Source organism: Aulostomus chinensis, chromosome 1, assembly GCF_037954235.1.
Source record: "Aulostomus chinensis isolate RoL2024-O1b breed Wild chromosome 1, RoL_Achi_v1.0, whole genome shotgun sequence".
Classification (NCBI taxonomy): domain Eukaryota; kingdom Metazoa; phylum Chordata; class Actinopteri; order Syngnathiformes; family Aulostomidae; genus Aulostomus; species Aulostomus chinensis.
This window is the reverse complement of record NC_141320.1, coordinates 7,499,070-7,505,600: the sequence shown is the minus strand read 5'-3', so window position 1 is coordinate 7,505,600 and position 6,531 is coordinate 7,499,070. Positions and strand designations below refer to the sequence as shown.

At 45.8% G+C, this 6,531-nt stretch overlaps 2 non-coding genes across 2 annotated transcripts; both read right to left on the bottom strand.

The window, feature by feature from the left end:
• Nucleotides 1–2,576: 2,576 nt before the first annotated feature.
• On the bottom strand, nucleotides 2,577–2,649 carry trnar-acg (transfer RNA arginine (anticodon ACG)). The gene has a single exon. It is a non-coding gene; the product is annotated as a tRNA-Arg (tRNA).
• Nucleotides 2,650–4,619: 1,970 nt separating this feature from the next.
• On the bottom strand, nucleotides 4,620–4,693 carry trnan-guu (transfer RNA asparagine (anticodon GUU)). Its single transcript has one exon. It is a non-coding gene; the product is annotated as a tRNA-Asn (tRNA).
• Nucleotides 4,694–6,531: the final 1,838 nt, after the last annotated feature.

The window sequence follows — 6,531 nt, the reverse complement described above, 5'->3', positions numbered from 1 at the left end:
TGTACTTGGGTAAACAACAGAAACAGAGTAAAAGTCTCTGGCAACATATTTGTTTCCTGTAGGGTTTCTTCATGTATGTGTGGTGTACCTGCTTTCCCAGAGGACTGCCATCTTTGTTCTGTGGGCTGACATGTTTTAGTGTCAGCACAGGTCTTTGCGCTGAGACTGAACTCTCATTCTCCTCCAACTATTATTTCCACCTCACACTCCTGCAGATATTCAAGTGAACAGGGAACACAAATTTATGCTCAACTTCTCCTGTGTATTCATCCACAGTCACTAAACAACAACCAAACCAAACAAAAGAGGTTTGCTAGCATGGCGATCAGCTGTAGTTCACCATCTTATCCAGGTCACATGACTCAGGAGTAGCATGGCCGTCTGGCAACCAAAGGGTGGCTGGTTTGATCCTCACTTTCTCCAGTGACCATGTCAAAGTGTCCTTGAGTAAGAGACTGAACCCCTAAATACTTCTGATGAGTAGGTTGGCTCCTTGCATGGCAGCCTTCAGCATCAGTGTGTGAGTGTGTGTGAATGAGAGGACATTGTTCAGCTCCTTGAGTGCTGCTGAGGTAGAAAGGCTCTGTACAAACTGAGTCCTTTTACCATTTCTTTCCTGCTTCTAGCAGCGCTGTCGTCACTTCCTGTGACCGTGGAGGAAAGGGGTCCCCCTTCAGAATACGTTTGATATCATTGTTACTTCCTCTTCAACATGCCTTTAGCAGACCAACTCAGAGAGCAGCACAGTGAGGTAGTGTGGCCGAGCGGTCTAAGGTGCTGGATTAAGGTTCCAGTCTCTGAGGAGGCATGGGTTCAAATCCCACCACTGCCATCATGTCCCAGGTCACTGGAGACGTGTGGCAGGTCTCTAACTACCTCTCCTCTCTCTTCCACTGAGGTCTTCAAACCTGTGACCAAAAGAAGAACCCTCCTCTGAGTCCACAGACCTGAGCATCGCTGCTCTGACTACCAGGTTACCTCCTGGTGATCAGTGTGAAGTCATGGGGAGGTAGTCAGTTGTTCCTTTGTTTTTTGACAGAGGCTTCATTGTGAATTAAATAATTTTAATTCTTTACTTGTAGTTTCATGCTGTTTCGATTGAAAAAGACCAGTTCCTGGAGAAGATCTTCTAGGGGTCCAGGTTAAAGCGGCGCCCCAGCTGGCACCAGGTGCTGACCCAGGTCCTGCATGGGAGATACTGTCAGTTCTGTTCTGCCCTGCTCACAACCACAGGCTGGTGTTGAGGCCTGCAGCAACCAGGGCCCCAGTCACCAAGAGTATAAAGGCTGGTCATTGTGGCAGTGGGAGGAGTCAAAATGAAGACAGACCAATGTGAGCAGGACGTTCCTGGAGAAGTCAGAAGAACTTGACCATGTTTCCTACAGTACCCAGGAGGCCTGGTAGTTGTTGAAGGAAGCTCCAAAAGCAAAGAGCAGACAGCAGGACATCAAAAGAAAAGATCCAGACACTAAAACTACAAGTAGAAACTAGAAGAAGTACTAAAAGCTTTGGAAAGATACTACAAGGTTGGATATACATTATTATATACACTACTATTCTCACTGACTCCTAAAGAGGGACAGGAAACATTAGAATGTGGATCAGATCAGCTGATTTCAGTGTTGAGTCCATCCCTCCATCCACTTTCTGTTCTTATCCTTTAAGGGTCATGGGGGGGGGGGGGCGATCCCAGGTGACATTGTTCAAGAGGCAGGGTTCACCCTGGACAGGTCAGAATTCCTGATGATGTCATCAGGGCTTTGACAGTAGCTAGAATTCTGTCTTTGATGTCAGGAGGACATGAAAGAAACCCAATTGAGGAAAGTAGAGGAGAACATTCAGCTTCATTAGAGACACTTGAACTGTTGAACAGTAGAATTTGTTTGAAACAGTTTACAACACTGAGTGACAGGATTGAAGAGGGAAGAGTTTTCTACTTTAAACTTAATTCTAACTTTAAACTGGAGATGAACATTTTTAGTCGTTCATATTCTAACATACAGAGGAAGTCATGTCATTCCCTTTTTAAAAAAATAAAAACCATGTGAAGCTCCTCCCCCCAGCTCCAGATGGACAGACAGACATGAGAGTGGCCAGGAAGCAAAGAAGTGTTGTGCTCCTCTCCAGTGCTCTGGTGTTGTTGTGTTCTTCTCAGCTCCATCATGAAGACCTGCTGGCACTGGGCGCTGGTGGAAGTTTGCAGCTCTCACTGGAAAGTCCTGAGGCTCCTCCCACTCTGAAGCAGGCAGTTGCTCCCAGCCAGCCCACACTTTCACTCTCTGGTGTAGGAGTGAAGAACAAAATCAGAATCAAGAACCATCTCTCTTTCATTGGGGCTCCTTTCTCCTTGTTCTGATCCAGAAACTCAACAGCTTCTATCATTGATTTGACAGGAAATGTTGATGACACACTGGGATTTTTGTTCTCCTGCTGTCACTGTCAAGTGCAGCTTAACATGAGAGGTAGCAGGATCATTCATGTGTTCATGTTTCCAGCTGACAAGGAGGAAACCTGGGAGGACTTCAGTGACTTTGATCACTGGTTCTCACTTCATCTTCTCAGTATAAAGTTTAAAGCGAGCTGGCCAGGAGTTGAACCTAGAATCTTCTGATCCGTAGTCAGACGCGTTATCCATTGCGCCACCAGCCCTGTGAAGAAGCTGCTATGTTCATGTGTGCTTGCTGTTACAGAAAATCCCAACAAGGTGGTGGCATTTTCAGGGGACACAATGGTGCAGTGGTCAGCACTGTGGCCTCCCAGCAAGAAGGTTCAGCTCTCCTCCTATTTGGTTGCTAGGAACCTGAATCAGTCCTCAGTGGAGCGGTGCTGCTGAGGCTGAGTGAGGCTGAGTGAGGGACTGAGCAGGAGCCAGCAGGTCCAAGCAGGTTCAGGCAAACTCCCCTCAGTCCACCAACATCAAAGCAGAGGAATTGAGTTCATCTAACAAAATGATTCATATCATCTCCTCTTGGAATGTTCTGGAACTACAAGTACACTTAAAATGGCCGACTTATGACAACAGAAGGAACTTTGAAGTAGATTTGATTTATTTAAGTCAGTGACAGTCATTTTTTCAAGAATTTAGTTCAGGTAACTTGATTGTTTTACTAAGATGAGCTTTAATGTTATACCATTGAAAAAAGACCTTCATGTATTTATGATGACATCACCAATAGGAGCCTTCAGTCTGTCAGGGGGTAGAGTTCAGTCACCACCAATGACATCAGAGTCAGAGTTCAGAGATCAAACACAGACATTAAAGTCTCACATTAAAGCCTCTCTTATTAAAAAAATTAAAGTGTCATATCTTTGAAAATATACTGCAATACATGAAATATTATATTTACATGAATGGTAACCTCGTTCTTATATTCTTTAATATACTGCAATAGTAATGGACCCTCTATGACACTGTAGTGATGAATCTATCAAGGAGTACAAATGATTATAATCTGAGAATTTTGAAGTCAAGTTTGAGATCAGTTTGATCCTCTCTCTCCCTCCCCCCTCTATCTCTCTCTCCCCCCCTCTCTCTGTCTCCCTCTCTCTCTCTCAGGAGCTTTTAAATGAATATTTTAATAAAACAGAACAGGAGACTGAAGAGTGATCACTCAAACCCACAAGCTGAATGGGACATCTCTTAAAAATATTGAACCACTGAGTAAAACCATAGAAGCGCTCCTGTCTAGTCGGTGCTAACAAGTTAGCTGTTGCGTGAGTCCAGCTGTGCTGTCGAGGAATCCTGGTCAAAAGCCTCCACACATCAAACAGCTGGTGTGTTGGTGGATCTGTGGATCCTGCTGGAAGAAGCAGGGTGGAGCTCTGAATGGTTCCTGTCTCAAAGAGCTCCTCTGTGCAGCTCCCATCAGCTCCTAAAAACAGGAAACCAGCAGATTCACTGTTGAACGGTGGCATTAAAATGTCTCAAAAGCTGTCCTGTCCACCATTTGTTGGTGCAAAGACATTTAAAAACACCAGTTGAACATTTTCCAAAGTTGCTCTCACCTTCTTTCAAACACCTGGAATGATTTCCTCCAAACCAAAAGAAACTGGTAAAAAAAACAACAAAAACTCCTGGAGAATCAAACTCCACCCTCTGCTCCAACTGGACTTGGGACTTCAAATGACCCCCATTAAAAGCCTGCCTGCATCCCCATTCACTGACTGTTGTGCTGTGGGTCTCCTGGACAAACATGGCAGGATCCTCTTGATCTCCAGGAGAATAAAAGAGGGAACCCTAGAAAACAAGTCAGCGTGAAAGAGGAGCAGATTTTAAAACTCCTCATCATTTCCACCTCCAGGAGTGAAGCCTCCCGGGACCCAAGAGGCTCCAGCTGGCAGAGCTCTCACTGGTTTCTCCACCACCTCGCTAACCTGAGGTGGAGCATCTGAGAACCAAACAGTGACCCCCTTCACTCCAGAGCCGACTCCACAAACTCTGAGCCCCCACTTTACCCACAGCCAGCAGGCCTCCTCAACACTGCATGACACACGACGACTAAATTTAAGACTTCTCATCCAGAGATCAGTCACAGGTGTCTGCTGTGGAGGGTCAGTCTGTCCGTCCACATTCAGATCATTAACACAGCGACTCCTAAGCACCAGCAGAGCCTGTTCATCGTCCCTGGGTGGGCTCGAACCACCAGCCTCTCGGTTAACAGCCGAGCGCGCTGACCGATTGCGCCACAGAGACTCTGAGTCACTGCTTTTCATGAAGAGTTTTCAGGCTAAATTCAGTTTGTGAGGTCCACGCTGCACATTTGAGGGACCATGAAGGACAGAGGAGAGTCTGACTGTCATAATGAAAGCCTTCAGCACTAGAACTGAAACAGCCCCACCATCTTAACCCCCCCAGACCAAACAGGCTTCATCAGAAACAGACCCCCCTCCTAGAACATCCAGAGATCATCAGTCTGATTAATAGAACATGACAAACAATCAAGAACTTGTTATTGTTTGATCAGAAGCTGAAACAATGTTTCTATGTTTGTCTGTTCTGGTCTGAATGAAAGAGGAGGTTTTCTTGGTCATGTGACGTGGATGAGAGTTCAACTAGAACTTCCTGATTCAACAGGATTTGAGTTTGTTGGGATTTTGTCAAAGACACCAACCAAACCTCTGAGTGGTGCAGATGTCTCCTGCCTCCTCAGAGCAGACTGGAGCTCAGCCTCACTCACCTGTGGGAGCCCCAGCAGAGCCACCGTGTGATGGAGTTTCAGTTTAGGATCCAAGGTCCTGGATTGAGTTGGTGTTTTGTGTGTTTTTAGGCCTCCTGGCACCGATGAATGAATGAACCATTGTTCCAGAGGGAGCTGGTGTCAGGTCAGTCCCTGTTTCTACAAGACCTCCTGCTGCAGAGCCAAACTGGGAAACATTTGAAACTCAAAATCCTGTTCTTGTCACAATCCTGCTCTCCTAAATCAAGGACTGTTCAGTCAATGGTAGAGCAGAGAGGTGCAGAGGAAGAGAGCTGGGACCAAAACCAGAGGTTGATGGATCAAAACCATCCTCTGCTAGAAGAAGAAAAATAAAATGAACCTGCATCTTTAGAAATGTGTGTCTGTTAAAAAGAGGTTCGTAAGGATTTTTTCTTCCTCCAGAATCACCAACCATTGTGAGAGTTAACAACAGTCCACTTTCTGACTGAAGCAAAAGTTTACTTCAAAAGGTTTTTCTGATTCAACATAGCAGCTAAATTTCCATTTCTCCACTGATTATTTGTTAAGGTTCGTGGGGGGTGGAGCCTATCACAGCTGACATTGGTCGAGGGGCGGGGTTCACCCTGGACAGGTGATCAGTCCATCACAGGACCAACACATCGAGACAGACAACCATTCACACTCACAGTCACACCTACAGTCAATTTAGAGTATCAATCAGCCTCGTCCCCTCTTGATGTCTTTGGACTGTGGGAGGAAGCTGGAGTACCAGAGAGAACCCACACAGGAACAGGGAGAACATGGAGACTCACACAGAAAGATCCTGTGCTCCAGCTGGGACTAGAACCTGGAACCTTCTTGCTGTGAGGAGACAGTGCTGACCACTGCACCACCGTGCTGGATTTTCTGTAACATCAAGTACATCTGAACTGGCACTTGACAGTGACAGCAGGAGAACAAAAATCCCAGTGTGTCATCAACATTTCCTGTCAAATCAATGATAGAAGCTGTTGAATTTCTGGATCAGAACAAGGAGAAAGGAGCCCCAATGAAAGAGAGATGGTTCTTGATTCTGATTTTGTTCTTCACTCCTACACCAGAGAGTGAAAGTGTGGACTGGCTGGGAGCAACTGCCTGCTTCAGAGTGGGAGGAGCCTCAGGACTTTCCAGTGAGAGCTGCAAACTTCCACCAGCGCCCAGTGCCAGCAGGTCTTCATGATGGAGCTGAGAAGAACACAACAACACCAGAGCACTGGAGAATTACTGTGTTCTCTTTTGGTGTCCCAGTGTTAATTTGAGGATCTAAACCTGATATTTAGAAAATCAGACAGCACAAAAAAAGAAAATGCCACCACATCATTGAAATTTTCTG